Source organism: Suncus etruscus, chromosome 4 (genome assembly GCF_024139225.1).
Source record: "Suncus etruscus isolate mSunEtr1 chromosome 4, mSunEtr1.pri.cur, whole genome shotgun sequence".
NCBI classification, from domain to species: Eukaryota; Metazoa; Chordata; class Mammalia; order Eulipotyphla; family Soricidae; genus Suncus; species Suncus etruscus.
This window is the reverse complement of record NC_064851.1, coordinates 34,607,763-34,622,708: the sequence shown is the minus strand read 5'-3', so window position 1 is coordinate 34,622,708 and position 14,946 is coordinate 34,607,763. Positions and strand designations below refer to the sequence as shown.

General features: G+C 32.7%; 1 pseudogene; it reads left to right on the top strand.

The window, feature by feature from the left end:
* The window catches only part of LOC126007027 (serine/threonine-protein kinase tousled-like 2), an 83,599-nt pseudogene extending 70,046 nt beyond the window's left edge, over positions 1 to 13,553 (top strand).
* The last annotated feature ends 1,393 nt before the right edge of the window (positions 13,554 to 14,946 follow it).

Below are 14,946 nucleotides of genomic sequence, written 5' to 3'. Positions count from 1 at the left end.
ATAAATGTACTCTTTTCAAATGAATGGACGTTCTCAGATGACATTTGAACTTCTGGAAAACTACAACACTTCAGAGATGAAAAATCACTTATGCTCAGGAAAAACAAAATCATGTTATTATTTCCCTCTAATCTTTATGTCATGCTTTAGTTCATGATTCTTTTTAGTCCCAGAAATACATCTTATTCTCTCCAATTAAACTAAATATTGCTTCCAAGAAAACCAACTTTCACATGAGATTATTTTTTTTGATCTTAAGAAAATATAAAAAATCAATATGATTGATCCCCCACAGACAAGTTCTGCTCTGGGTTGTGAGTCAGTTCATTAATTTATTTTTAATGTAATTGTCCTTATCTGGAAGCAAGGGACCTATTTACAATTATCAAAGTACCTCTCATGATATTTAGAACAACACATTAGGGAATAAATAAATATATATATATATATATTCTCCTATTTACTCTCTCTTGCTTACATTGAAGCCATTTTAATAAAATGACTAGATCCAAAGTAACATTTTTATTAAGGTAAATGCAAACAATTGTGTCTAGTACATTTTTTATATTTCCTATTCTACTCAAGGTTTTATTTACTTGTTAATATTATATACTAATAATTTATTGAAGGTGTTAAAAATCACAATACCAAATAAAGATAGAAACAGATAAAATATAGAAAAATATGTGTATACATATATTTATTTTATTTAATGGTATTAAATTTTCTGTAAAATGTAGCAGCTCAATATGGAAAGGTAGGGTAAGTCCCACAGGTTAAGGTCTCAAACCTCCACTCAGGATTTATCTGCATACAGTTTGAAAATGTAACTTAAATACTTTTGCCTCCACATCTTTGCCTGCAAAACAACTTTAGTGCAATTGTTTTGTTTCAGAGAATAATGTTTACTAAATTCTGGCACATAGTAGGTTCCCAGTGTTTTTCTGCTATATTTATCATTATTATTTTTACAAGTCTTATTTTTTTCTGCAATTCCAGACATTTTAAATAGTAACAATACCTAAAAGCCTGCTGAGCTGGATATTGTTATGATTTTATCTTGTTAATAGTAATGAGTGATTTGGCAGGGCTGGTGCCTTCACATTTTAAACAATACCATCTATTATCTGACTCTTATAACATCTGTGGTATGGCTACAAAGAGATTACTCCAGCGGATGCATATTTTAAACTCACACATCAAATGGGATAGTTATGTGGTATTATATTGCTGAAATCGTTCATTTGCAACTACATGCAGAGATTGTTGTGCTACTCCAACATATAAATCAGTATAAAACTAGGAGCACTTCTAGAAAATAACTCCTAGGACATATTCCTCATTTTGGTATTCTCTCTCTCTTTCAAATTTTTTCATTTGTATCTAACTTGCACATCACAATATTTTGAATTAATAAATGTGGTTAATTCAAAATTAAGTAGAAAAGAGGAGTATATATTATTTCTATTGTGTCTTTTAAACCAAGACATAGCTAATCTTTATTTAGAAGAAAAGAAATTTTAAGCAAAAAAAAATGTTTAAAGTACAAAAATATATCTCAGTATACATACAATATATTTCTCTAAATTTTAGGACATTTTTACCTCAATAATACTTTATTTTCTCATAAAAAATGAAAATAATAAAGAAAACTGAATGTTCTCTATTTAATGATTGTTTTTGATAGTTTATTTGGATTAGTATAGTTTGTTAAATTCATTTAACCAGAACATGGATCTCTGAAAATATCTGAAATGCAGACTCAATTCTTGATCACCATGTATTAATATCAATATAGGTATAAGTCCAAAAGATACTTCAACAAAAGAAAATAAACAGAAAAATTCTTCTTCCTTAAATTTCTAATGAAATCGCTATAATTTATTTCTAGATATTTTTCTGTGTCCATATGACTATTCATATATCCACAACATGAATATCTTCCATCAAAAGACTCACCAAGAATATCCTCACCTCTGAGTGACCTCAGAATCAAAAATATAGCAGATACATAAATAAATATTTAGTTATAAAAACTGGACCAGGGGCAAAATTTTCAAATCCAATGTTTAACATAGTTATTCCATATAGGAGTTAGAGAGACATTATAATGAGTAAGATATTTGCCTTGCACTCGGCTGACCAAGGTCCTATCCCCAATATCCCATAGGATGGCCAAGCCCCACTTGAGCACAGAGCCCAGAGGACCTAAGGACCAATGGATATGAAAAAAAGATATACATATATATATAACTATATATTTCCTATATATGATATATGGACTATATATTATGTAGATATATTCCCCCAAAATATCAGATATCTCACTGTAGAGAGATGCAATTTTATAAGTTAAGGTATCATATGATAAAATATTACTACTAAGTGAGCTCAAAATTTAGGTTTGCTCTTCAAGCCAATATTTAAGTCTCTTGAACACTTGCTTGTCTCTATGTCTTTTTGCTTGTGGCTTTTTCTACTCTAAAGAAGTCCAGTTCTCTCTTAAACATTAATTTCCTCTCTTGTTATCCTCTCACATATTTTAATTTTTTGTTTATTTTTTGTTTTTTAGGGCCACACCCAGTGATGCTCAAGGGTTACTCCTGGCTATGGGTTCAGAAATCGCTCCTGGTTTGGGGGACCATATGGGATGCCAAGATTCAAACCACAGTTTGCTTGCAAGGCAAACACCTTACAGCTGTTCTATCGCTCCGGCCCCTCCTCTCACATATTTTAATTAATTTTGCTCAAGAAACCTATCTTGCTTTGCTAAAACAAAAAAGATAAAAATTCCTATGAATTGAATATGAATGTAATGATCTCATATGAATTTCCATATTTATTATCATAAAATAAAATGAATTTTTTAGTACATAAAAATGTAACAAACTTAGCTTGAATGAAAATCAAATAGAGGCTTGAATAAAATGAGTTTTGGGTACTTTGTAGTACTGAGTTATGTAACACAGTTTTTCAATCTTGGGAAGTACATCATTTTATTTTATACAATTCTAAAGTTACAAACCACGGATAGTTAAGTGGCATCCAGATAATTTTTAAGGCTGCTTAGTTGAGCATGCAAATTAATAAATTGTCCATATAATGGAAGATTAGGTGAATATAGTTGGAGGCTGTTTATTATTCAAAACATACATATTTAATCATTAGATTTCTATTCACTAAGTTAATTTACACAAATATATGAAGATTGTAAAAGTTTCAAGCATATGTATTTTCACACTTAGGAGATCTGTTTTTAGTCAAAGTATATTATTTCCTCAAATATATTTCCTTGAATGCAAATCATATTTTCTCTACAATTTTATGCCCTATAAGAACTGTTGGACTATTGCGATATGTGTTTAGTAATTGTCAGTTTCTTTCATTATATCTATGCACCCTGCATTAGACCTGACAGCATTGTAGAATGAAAAGCCTTTGGAACAAATTTATTAGATTTTATTTTGAAAATATTTAAATATTATAAACATCTAGAACAAGAATTACAAAATTTTAAAACAAATTGGAAAAAAAAAGTATCATATATACTTTCACACTTTAGTTCTTGCCTCAATACAACTAATTCTTAAAATCACATCCTGCATAGCCTTTTTGCATCTAGGAGGCTGACTAGGGGGAGCATTTAAATTATCAGATTTATAAAGGAGAAAATGAGGTTTTATAAGAATATAACTTTTCAAATTGTATAGTTTTCCCACCAATTACTGGTGTAATACATGGGGAAAAAAGAAGAAATAAACTATTTATTCAGATAAAAGGACCACCATAAGGGTGTTTTACTTTAGTCCTTTTCAAATTTGCTCATTTTAGTTGCACTTCTATTTGGACATCCCTTTGCACTCAAAATATTTTTTCTCAAACTTTTTCTGAAATCTAACTCACTTTCTATCACTAATATTACAACCGCCCCATATTATTCATAATTTTTCCTCTCGACACCCTGATCTGATCAATAATAAGTCTTTTCTATTTATTCCATTTTATTGGCTTCTTACTTAACTTTATTGTCTTTAACCACCAAAAACAGTCCTTCAAACATCTTTTTACTGTGAAAAATAGTCCATTTTCTTGAAGCTGCATTTTCTTTCCACTGCATTTTACAGCATACCATTGAATAAGTCAGAGTTCATCAGAAACTCTGTCTTCATTGTGTTTTGCAACTATGCTTTACTTAAAAGGAAAAGATTAACCCAGTCTAAATAACAAGCATCAAAATTCTAATAAGATACCCAGTTCTGTGTTAAGTATGCCGTATCACTTACCTCATGCAAGTCTCACATTAATCAAATGATGGACTATCCTGATGGACTATTTTATGGATGAAGAAAATTAAATTTTAAGACATTGAAAAATTTGCCTGTAGTCACATCATTAGTGTATCTACTATTCACACTCAAGTTATTTTAAAGCTCAAACTATTAAGTGCTACCTTAAACATGTGTAAGAATGTTTCCTGTGCACCTCAAGTGGCAGAAGAAAAAAACCATTTGGAAGTAGCAAAGCAAAAGTTGAGGGCAATCTGAAAAAGCAACTTTTAATCCTCCAAGTTTCTATTTCCAAGATAATTAATATAAGGAAACGGGTTTGCTTTTTTTTTTTTTTTTTAAGTATTTTCTATCTTTTGCCCAATGTTTCTTTGCATTTCAGTAGTCAGTGGGTTCTAATATTTGAAGTAGTAAATACAAAGTAATGGCTTTTTAAGAAAGGATAGTTTGGCTTGGAAAATTTTAACAGAAAGCTATAATGAATAAATGAAAACATTACAACACAAAAGAACTACAAACCAATTTGTTTTCATATGAATGCCTGACAAGAAATTCAAATAAAATAAAAATGAGATTTTTTAATGATTTTTCTATTTGAATATGTTTATTCATTCAGTGATCAGTCAAGGAAAGGATACACTCACTTTATAGAAGAATAAAAAAAGAATAGAAGAATAAATGTAAAATTTTTCATTTCAAAATTCTGTTTGGAGATACAATTTGTGTTAAACACAAAGACTCTCATACAGACCTAAATGTTTTGGGAAATTCAAAGGAAATGTGAAAATAGTATGTGGATATGTTTGGTTTTATATGACATGTGCCTGGTTTCAGTCAAGACCTTTGAACCCTTCTCATGGGGTATGTGAAATTGGAGTCTAGAAAATTTCTCTACCCTCCACACAAGTTCATTTATCAAGATACTGGGAGGCACAGTGACTATATTTAATACTCGAGTCTTGGAGTTCTGCTTGCAAACTTCATCCTTTTATTTGTTAGGTTTCCTGGACTATAAGCATTGGAAAAACGTCCTGGCTAATGTAAACATTATGGGGATTTAGTTTGATCTTAGAGAACTTAAAATGACAAAGAGGCTGTAAGCCAGGTTTGGATTGTGAGTTCAGCCTTTGGTCAGGCACCAACTTCAATCTAAACATTGAGGCCACAAGAGCACCTTGACCAGTACCTGAGTCTCTGCATAGGACTGAATGAATGCCAACTGTCTTTTAAATGTAACACACAGACTCCAAACTCCCTGTAAATACCAAGAGATGGTTCATTCTGGGAAAAATGCCCACTTTTTAGCTATAGAAGCATGGAGTCTCTTATTCACAGCCCCAGCAAGACTAGAGAGTGGAAAGAGGTCATTCTTCAGAGCACTGCATGGAAGGGGAAACATTGGTGAGCAGCCAAAACCAAAAAGAAAAAAGAAACGGTGAGTGGACAGAACAGAGGTTGCCACAGAAATGTAATTTTATTCTTTTTTGAAGTCTTAAAGAATTTGCCATTATTTTTTGAAAGGATAAAATCAAAGATTCTATTCACTAAAAGGTTTCAAGTATCTATTGAATTAAGAAAAGGCTGACATATTCTCCATACCTGAATAATTGAATAGCTGATGCCTGTCTGGTTCACTATAAGCTAAAATGTAATTAGGCTATATTGCTCATACACCAAAACATTTCTAGTACAATAAAGGAAATAAAATGAGAGTGGGTGGATGAAGCTTTCTTTCACTGAATTTTATTTTAAATTTTGTATGGGGGTCACAATTGGAGGTATTCAGGATTTACTACTGACTTTACAATCAGAAACCAGTCTTGGCGGTACTTGGAAGACATTTGGGACACCAGAGTTTGAACCCGGGTTGGTCATGGAAAGGAAAGAGTTTTATCTACTATATAAATCTCCAGCCTGCACTTTTTATTACACAGGCTAAATGCTACTTACATGATGTAGTGGTGGGGTGATTCTAAGATATTCTCTTCCTGAAGATGCAGACCAGACCATTATATTTTTCACTGGGCCAAAACATACCAGAGTGCTGCTTAGATCTCTAAGGGTTACACTTGGTAGTGCTACAGATAGAATTCAGGGCCATGCATATGCGAGGCCTTTTCTCTGCCACTTGTTCTGTTACCACAGACCTAGCAATGCAGTTATTTAAATCTAAAAATTCTATGACCTCAAGATTCATTGGAGATTATTACTGAAAATCTCTTCATTTTATAAATTAGGAAACTGAGACCCAAATTAAAATGTGACTTTTTCAAGAACACTCTGTGTCCCCATTTGAAAATAAATCTACTATATAAATTTTCTAGTATTTGCTCATACAAATTTTCTCTACTTTTTTCGTGAACTTTAAATATACTGGTTGATTTAGACACACTGATTTAAAACAATCTATTTGTTTTTGAATTTTAAATTGTTTTTCTTCAAAATAATTTTGTTTCTCCAAATGCACATTTTCAACTTGCAACTTAAGTATTTCCTAAATCAAGTTGCCATTAATTGTAAGATGTGCTATTGGAAAATCAAAGTGCTAGAGTCAACTAGAACTTGTTTTCTAGCTACTAAGGATTTTAATTTTACACTTTATTTATATATATTGACTTTTGGGCCATACTTAGCAGTACTCAGAAATCACTCTTGGCAGACTTGGGCGACAATATGAGATGCTGGAGATGAAACCTGAGTTGGCTGCCTGCACGGCAAATGCCCTACCTACTGTGCTATTGCTCTGCCCCTTTCAATATATATATATATATATACATTTATGTATATTTATATATTCATGTATGTGTATATTTACACATACATTTCAACTTCCTTGGAGTACATTTTATATTAGAGCCATAAATACTATACAATAATATCAGTTGATGCAGAATTTCTTAAAAATATTTCTACTCTTCTTCAAAGTACTGACATTTATTCTACACTGAGTCCTTTATCAAATTGTCCTGATTGTTTTTGATGGGAATGTCAAGAGAATGTTATAATATCACAATAGCAATTAAACTCATGAATGTACATGTATTGATACCTTCCTTAGAAATACCACCGAGACAGTAGCTATTGTAAACATTCATTGAGTTTAGTAAAAGTGAGTAGAAATGTATCTATATAATTACAAGGAAAGCTACGTGCCTTTGGATTGATGAAATAAAGCAATATTTTCATATCAGCTTTAATATGACTAAGAAAGTAGCTTCCAACTCATCATAGAATTTGCAATGCCTTTATATATGCATTTATATATACATGTGATATATTATGCAAATAGTCTAAACTTCTCAATTCCTAGTTGACCTTCAGAGAGTAAAGACTATATTATTCCATTCCCCAGTCTGTGTCACAGGAGATGTTATCCATTTATCTATATATGTTTATGTAGATAAATATATTTTATAGATATATACATATATACCATCCTCCATTTAATTTGATCAAAAGCTTGGCTTTTATTGCTTTGAAAAGTTTAGGTTTTTTTTTAATATTTTTCTATTCTTGTTTTAAGTCCAAGTCTTTTTTTTTATTGGGTTCAATTAAGAATGCAGCGTTTCTGGGAAATAAATATTTCACATACATGTAAATGTGCATGCATACACACACTCTCACTCACTCACTTTATACAATTTAACCCACAATGTTGAGGATCATTGTGCTAGCTCTTAAAAGAAGCATAGCCTTATACATAGTGAAGTTCATGGCACAGCAGTAGCAATGCTTTGGAGCTTTTTTAAAATGCAGACCCCCAACTCACCCTGACCTACAGAAGCAGCATCTTCATTTTACCAGGATCCCCAGGGAAACAGATACACATTAAAGTTCAAGAAGCACTGGCCCAAAAGACAGGCTGTTGAGTTAAAGATGAGTATACATTTCCCAGAAACTTGGATTGCTGTAACCATTTTACTGCCATGCTGACATAAGCAGCTATTAGTCTCTGAGATATTTCCAGTCTGACTGCTAGTTTGTAGCAGTTTCTAACCAAAGGAGTGAATAGGAAAGGAAAAGAAGTGGGTGGTAAAGGGCAAACAATAGTGAGAATCTTTACACAATCTTTTGTGACTACGCCTGTAATAAAACAATAGAGAAATAGGCTGAAAGCTGAAAGAAAAACATCTTTAGTGCAATCATTTATTCCATTCCACCAATATTATTGAACATGTTCTATTTTTTTGGCCACACCCAGGGACGCTCAGGGGTTACTCCTGGCTATGCGCTCAGAAAAATCTCCTGGTTGAGGGACCATATGGGACTTTGGGGGTCAAACCGCGGTCAGTCCTAGGTTCGCGCATGCAAGGCAAACGCCCTACCACTTGCGCCACAGCTCTGGCCCCAATGTTCCTTGTTTTTACTTTCAATATTTCTCTACCTATCTAAACGTTATTCACCTCTTTTCTACTCTTCTTATGAGGTTTCATTTGACTGTCAAATCAAAGATTCTTTAATGCAGAATTTCATAGACGCACCTCAAGGCATGTATCAATCTAGATTTGATATGTTTTAAAAGAGGGAATGTGTAGTTCCACGTTTTCAAAGGCAAAAGTTTTATGTTCTTATCAGAACTTCAAAAGAGACTCTAGTCAATCAATACTTAAGAGCCTACTAGTATGCTAAGTAAAGAAATTTTTGCCTATATATATTCTAAACTCATTAATATAAGTGTTTTGATTAAAAAATCATCCAATCTCTTTGAGATTGGGCCATTATCAGATAACTATTACATCTAAAATGGTTCTCTGTTATCACATAACTTTGTCTGGAAGATATAAAGCATGTGGCAACTTCCTAGAAATATAGATGACAAAACACCTTTTATCACATAGGAGGGCATAAAAAGGATCATCTCACCTCATTATAACAGACCCGAATATCATCTGTAATGATGTTGTTATCTCATACCATTTTGCTGTCATATTTTCTTTCATTCTCTACATTAGTAATATTTCTATCAAAAATTTTGTCATAGTATTATAGAATTTGGGAATATATCTTACACCTCAAAATGTGTATTAGCTCTAGTGCATCCATTTTTAAAATTCTAATGTCATACCACTATCAAAATGAGTCCTCTACACCATTTTTCATTCTTAAGGGATAGTGGCTGCCTTTTCTTCTTCAGTGTGATCTTCAGGATGTATGTCCTAGATGGTAAAAATTGTACTGTTCTTCCTGCTTTGTCCCTACTTCAAAATCTCATTCAAGGAACAACAAAGAAAGGTCAGGATTGGCCTTGGTTGACTATCAAAATATGCTCTATCCCCTCACCCTTAGCCCAAGGCTCACAAAGCAGGTGGTATTCTTTAATGTCTTTGAAATTATCAATAGAAATCAAAGAAACCACTTCTAATTCAGTCTTTATAAGCAGAAACCCATTGATCAATGTAGGGAAAGGAATAGCACATCAAGGTAGAATAGCATTTAGAAAGTATGGTTTGATCCATACAGCTGAGTGATCATGGCAAGCTCAAATCCCATCTGAGCTAGAGAATAAATCTATATCAGTGTAAGTTCAGAAATACCTCACTCATGAAACAGGCAAAATTTCACCTCTAGTTGTCATTAATTATCAAATACATTTGAGTTAAGTAACTATTTCACCTATGCTGTGATTCACTACATTTGAGAAAACATGTAGCTACAGAAATTCAGTACTATTTAGGCATTTAACAACACCTGAACTCATTTTTTCTGCTAAATGGTAAATTTTTTGTATTTGCCCCTCTTTAAAGGATTAATTATGCCCATTTGTTTAGATAAAACATTTCAAAATGAATAAATAAGACACCTATTAAAATGACAAAATTCCAGAGCACTTACAACAAAAATTACTGAGAAGAATGTGAAGTGTCAGGAACTCTCATCATTAAAGCAATTTGTGCTTTTGATCACAGTCATCTGTTTCAAAACTAAACATTGTCTAACTGTTTGGAAAAAAGAAAATAGTCTAAAAATGAATCTACACATACAACATAAATATGTGTATGGAATATTTGTTGATATATGTCACAAATTGGAAACAACTAAAATATCTTTTGGTAGGTAAATGGATAAACTGTGATTCATTGAAACAAAGGAATATTATTCAACAACAAAAAATAAATGGTATTAGGATTTTAAAAACAAAGAAAATTTATATTAATATATGAAGGAAGGCAATATGAGGAGAATATATACTAAATAATTTCAACTAAATGACATTTTGGAAAGGGCAAAACTGTTTTTATTAGAGTTAAAGTTAGGGCAGGGAAGGAAAAAATAGAGTGCAGAGATATTTTAAGAGGGTGAAAGTACTTTTGAGATATTTTTAGAAAGTGAAATACTGTGGTGAATGCTTGTCATTGTACATTTTCCCAAACTTTCAGAAAATGCATACATTACTAATGAGTCTTAAGATAAATAAGGACTCAAATTACATTTTACTTCATGTATATGAAGAACATTGTTACTTTATAAGAAACGAAATAAAATCAACCCCTATGATAATGCTTTCATTCTAATTATCAGTTACATAAATTTGCAAGTAAGAATAAATTCTCTTGTATAATTTGTATACAGAATTTTAATACATTCTTATAGTTTCTATTGAAAATAAACCTTAGGGGTCAGAGTGGTGGCACAGCAGTAGGTCATTTGCCATGCACACTGCTGACCTAGGAGAGACCACAGTTCGATTCCTGAAGTCCTATATGGTCCCCCATGTCAAGAGCGTTTCTGAACGCATAGTTAGGATTAACCCCTCAGCGTCACGGGGTTACTCCCCCTCCCCCAATAAAATAAAAGAAAAGAAACCTTAGGATCTAACTACAGAATTAAGATCATCATGAGATGAGGAACCAATAGTTTGAAAGGTTCAAATAAACTAGGCCAGAGGTATGGTGACACTTTTTTAGAAGAGATAAAGTAGTAATGTTTTAAAATGTATCATTTTTAATATTTTTTAATTTTAAATTTAAAAAAATTAAATATATGTAACATTTTAAAATGTAAAATTCTTAAGAATGGAAACATTTATATTCCTATAAATCAATGATACCTTAATTCATACAAAGAACATGTATTTCTAAAAATAATTAAAAGAATTTCTATTTAAAATTAGTGACTATGGGGTCGAAGAAATAGCATGGAGGTAGGGTGTTTGCCTTGCATACAGAAGGATGATAGTTTGAATCCCGGCATCCCATATGGTCCCCCAGCCTGCCAGGAGAGATCTTAGTGTAGAGCCAGAAGTAACCTCTGAGCGCTGCCGGGTGTGACCCAAAAACCAAAAATAAAAAATTTAGTGACTAGCAGGATTTAAATAATGCTGACCCAAATATTAACTGAGATGAAGTTTGTTTTATATTTTCAGTAGAATTAAGAAAAATCAGATTATTTTTCTTGAACATAAATTATAATCAGCTATGCTCATCACATGTAAACTGTGTCAAACTAATGAACTCTCAATTGTTGTAAATATGAAATGATTAATAAGATAAAATAGAGCTGAAGAAATTCGACATATTAAAAATATTTTATCTCCTTTTTCCTAATACCTGACCTTTTTTCTTCTATCTGTCAGGTATTTTTCAAACTTTCCAATAATATACACACAGAAGGGTCAGGCTATTTAGAAAATGCAAACCAAACCAAAAACTTATATGAAGTGGCCAAGTCAATAAATCTTCACACAACTTGACTTTAAAATGATTTTACAGTTGTTTAAACCACTTTTTTCATGACAGAAAATTTTCATAACAATTCTTTTAAAAAAATAGAATATGGGGGCCGGAGAGATAGCATGGAGGTAAGGCGTTTGCCTTTCATGCAGGAGGTCATCAGTTCGAATCCCGGCGCCCCATATGGTCCTCTGTGCCTGCCAGGAGCAATTTCTGAGCGTGGAGCCAGAAATAACCCCTGAGCACTGCCGGGTGTGACCCAAAAACCACAAAAAAAAAAAAATAGAATATATCCAGATGGCTAACATCATTTCTTTGCTTCATGCAATTGTATATTCCTGAATGTCTTGTTGATAAGCCATGAGGAAAGGAGAATTTGTAGAAGTAAGTTATACTTAAGGGCTTAAAAAAAAAAAACGACTAAGGTATCACTTCACAAAAAATGATATTGACCTGCCAGTTATGCCGTCTTTTGGCATATATTGGCATGTATTGAAATCGTCTGAATCAAATTATCATCTAGTTGAGATGGGGAGATAGCAAGGGGATGTCTCTGTGACTCAAAATTCCACAGAGAGGAACTGCAGTGTCAAACTTGTGAGATGGTGTCAAGATAAAATATGCTTTGAATTTTATTAACAGTAGGAAGCATATTTCACTGCTCAGTCAAGTGTCATGCTAGAACTTGGTGAATGTTGCCAATATAAGTGGATGGAGATCAACACTTTTTTGACACTCCTGCTACCAAGAGTCTATAAAATGTTTATACCTATAATTGTGTCAAATTATGCTAATTGAGCACTAAAAAGACACTATAAATTGAAGTATTTAAAAAGTATATTTCTCAGAATCTCATGGGGCTCTTAGGCACTTGGGGGAACTTTTTTCACCTTTGCTAAGTACCATCAAAATACAATGTCTTAAAGAGTCATCTTGGTCTTAATTTAATGTTTAAGTACCGAGAAAGTAAATTTACTTAGATTCTTAATGTTAAGGGTTTTACCTTAAAATTGTTTAGACTTTTTCCTTTGCAATTCAGTTGGAATATTTATTTTGTATAAAGTTTGTGTTTATTATAAAAGATCCTTCAAGTGCAGCTCAGGGGTCTTTAACAATCTCAGCCTCCAGAAGATGTTAACAATAAATCAGGTGTGATTGTGAGTCAGGAAGAAAATGAAATAAAATATTGCTACCAGGGAGATTTTTTTAAAAACTCCTCTCAGGTCAAAATAAATAGGGATTTTTCTGAATGTCATTATAAAAGAATACAACTTCAATGACTTCTCAATTTTATGGGAGAATAGACTACTTTCAGGAATACAGATGACAATCTTTGTGTTTCCAAATTCTGACCGCATTCTATTAAAATCATTTTTCCACTTTTCTGTTAAACTATATTTAATCCTTTGTGTCAATGTGCTGAGGAAGATAGTAAAGATATATCTGAACTCTGCCTTAAACTTCTTTAATCTTTTTTAAAGCTCTCATTCATGTAACACAGCTTCAGCAATCTGATTTCAACATTCCATCTCCCAGGGGAGAAATGCTAAGATTTCCTAGTTCAGAGACCAGTGTGAAACTGGTTCTCCTCGACTAAAAGGTATTTAATTCGAACTAACAGATTCTCTACAGTGCCTCCTGGAGGCCTTTCAAGTCTTTTGAATTCCAGGGGTAGTAGAGATCTTTTGTGCTGGCTAGAGGAGTCCTAGAGCTGAGGGAATTGGTAATGGCATATGGCACAGGTGGTCACAGAGAGTTTTTATCTGGTGTGGAAAACATCAACCCTCTTACAAGGCAGCATATGCCGCCAAGAACACATTTGTCTAAACCCTTTGTTCTCTGTGCTGGCCATGAAGCACAACTTAGCAACCAATTTCAAATGCTGTTGTATTTCCAAGGCCTTTAATGATGTGGGATTTAGCTATGGAAGAAACCAATAATGCATGTTCTGCCACATTCCCTTTGCTTTCCCTGGTAAAATAGAAAAATGAATCTCTCCAAAAATATTTGCTTGCAGGCCCGAGAGTCTATTCCTACCTCTTCACTCTGCTGATCCAAGTGCACTCTGCAGTATAAAGCAGTTCAAAACTACTTTGCCTGTAAACAAGAAGCCCCACTGTTTTTGACCATTTCTTATTCTGGCTATTCAATGTCCCTTAACTCAATTAAAATAAAAGTCACTCTATCTCATGCCCCTTTAGTATAGTTCTAACATTTTTTTCCAGAAATTATATATTCCAATGGTAGTAAAATTCCCAGGCCTAAGGAGAACTGCTGGCAGATGGAGAGCAAGTCAGAGCTCTCTAGGCTTGAACTGACAATAAAAATATCTAGCCCAGATTGGCGATGATTACTACCTACCAGTTTTCCAAAAGCTTTATGACCCAAGCTGACAGTGACAGTCTATGCAATGGCAACAAAACCAAATTGTGATTGAAGTACATACTTGATAAAGAGCCTTTTGTATGAACAGATTTTGTAATTAGTTTCTTTTTACAGAGAGAATAAGAGATTGCATTCACCCAGTGTCATACAACAAAACTGGCAGAACAACCTTTTTTTTTTAAGAAATCAACACTCCTGAGCAAATATAAAAAATCATTATCCTTAGTATATATTAAATTACAATACCAAGGTGGTCCCTATAGAAACTAAATTTAAAAAAAAAACAGTCAACGTCAGAAAAGACAAAGCATTAATACACCTAATATCTTAATTAATATAGTTGAGGTTCCTTTTATCAACAAACATTCTAGATAGTGGAGACCATTTTATTGGTACTCCTACAAATAACACTGCTAGAAGATTGTTTAACTAAGACAGAAAGAACTATCTTAAGCAACCAAACTCTTTCTACACTGCATCTTTTGTTTCTGTATTTTTTTCCTTTTTGGAATATATTGTCTTTTTTAGGAAAGGGATTTTTGTTGGTCCCTGCACTCAAATCAGGATGATGAGTCCCTGAACTCAAGTCATAAATGATCAGACAG